The following is a 1,978-nucleotide window of genomic DNA, read 5'->3' on the forward strand; positions in this document are numbered from 1 at the left end:
TTGTGCCCCTTTGTGCTTTTTATGCATAAAAGTACTTATCTACAAAAACATTAAAAAAATAAAATAAAATAAAAAGACAACAAAAGTGGATACTGGAAAATAATATTCCTCATTGAACCAGCAACTATCGCTCAAACTACAGGAATAGCATGCCCTATATACAAGACACCATCAAACAATTGCTTTAATGTTGGTAGCACAACTTCAAGTCAATTTCCCTAGTACAATACAGAAATTCGCCAATATTGACAAGTCATTTTTGTTAAAGTATTGATTAAATGATTAAATTTATCATTTCCTATCAACTTAAGCTTTTGAAAAAAGTGGTGATTTAACATAGATCAAAGTTAAGCAAATGCTTCTCTCTATCCAATTTAAACCAAGTCCTGAAAAATTCCTTCGAGTTACCACAGAGCCAAGCACGCACGCCACAATCATATGGATATGGTTCAAATTACTAGGCAACCAGGAGGCAGCGACATCGACAATGTGGCTCAAACTATTACGGTTCAACCGGTAACCAGGACCCCGAGAGATATAGAAAGCCTCATTTTTTTAACTACTTCAGAGCTGTAAGCGAAGGTGGACAATAATATTTACAAAATGTTTTCTTGTCAAAGGATAATAACCTCACTCCAAATCTAAGACCCAACAATTTCCTCAAATACATTATTACAACGAACAGGAACCCACTACTTTGCAGGCAGACTCCGTCAACGGGTCATCTTGGGTTGTGTTTTCGGGCTTATGTTGGGCTACCAATGTATACTTTCTTTTGTACTTAGAGGCACTTTGCACTTTTTTTTTTTTTTTTTTTTTTGATATATACAACATTATTTATCAAAAAAAACATAGATCAAAGCTAAAGGTCCTGAGTTCGAACTTTGTCTCCGTCAATTTATCTTCTATTTCAATTAAATATTCAACAAGTTGGATTTCACCTATTAAAGAGAAGTTTAAGCCCAAGAGTGAGGGAGTGCTAAAGTATTTTCATTAAATGATTAAATTTACCATTTCCTATCAACTTAAACTTTTGGGATAAGTGGTGATTTAACAATTCTTTCATTGCTAATTTCAGACTTCCAATACCAGTTTGTTACAACAACAACAAAAATTGTGATATATGCTTTAATTTATTCAGTGGTTTGTCCTCGGCGATTTGGTTCTGGTCAATTTTTATTTTCTATGCTGATTAATTATTAAGTGTGATTTAGATAATTGATACCAAAAAAAAAAAAAGTAATTGGCAATTTTTTTCAAAAAAAAAAAAACTCACATTATTTGTTATCAACGACTACTGTGTATTGTCATTGCTAATGATGTTATCATCTTCGTCGTACATGTTTATATAATAAACAACAACATGTTGTTGCTGCTAAAAGGATTAATATCAGTACTACAAGAATTTAGGTCTTTAGGGGCGACTTCAAGTCGACCCTAAAAGTCCAAAAGTGGATGCTGCAGTGACAACATAAAAATATTGTCGCTGTTAGAATTGATATGAGCGATGACAAGTTGCCTCATGTAAGGCATTTTTAGCAACTTGAATGTGGTTATAAAAAAAATTAAATTTTTAATGACATGAGAACATGGATTTTGTAATTTTTAATGTGGTTATAAAAAAAATTTCATTCACCCAAAAAAACTCAATATAACATGGTATGTGCTCCCAATTCCCTTCACACTCTGATGCCATTTTAATTTTTCGATTTTCCTTTATTATCTTTTATTAATAACGCTTCTATATATATATATATATATGATGCATTGGTTGGATGAAAGATGGCGTTTTTATATATAGAGTATGATTACATTAGCTTGTGCCTTGTGGTTAGTCATTATTGACTATTTAGGTATGAATCTAAGGGTTTGAATTTTTCCTTCTTTGTGAGATAGTTCAAAGAAAAAACAGAAAGTTCCTTATTTAGCAACCTAATAAGCTTCTCATACATTTCTGGTCCAGCTAGCTGAGAATTCT

Source organism: Corylus avellana, chromosome ca4 (assembly GCF_901000735.1).
Source record: "Corylus avellana chromosome ca4, CavTom2PMs-1.0".
Lineage (NCBI taxonomy): Eukaryota > Viridiplantae > Streptophyta > Magnoliopsida > Fagales > Betulaceae > Corylus > Corylus avellana.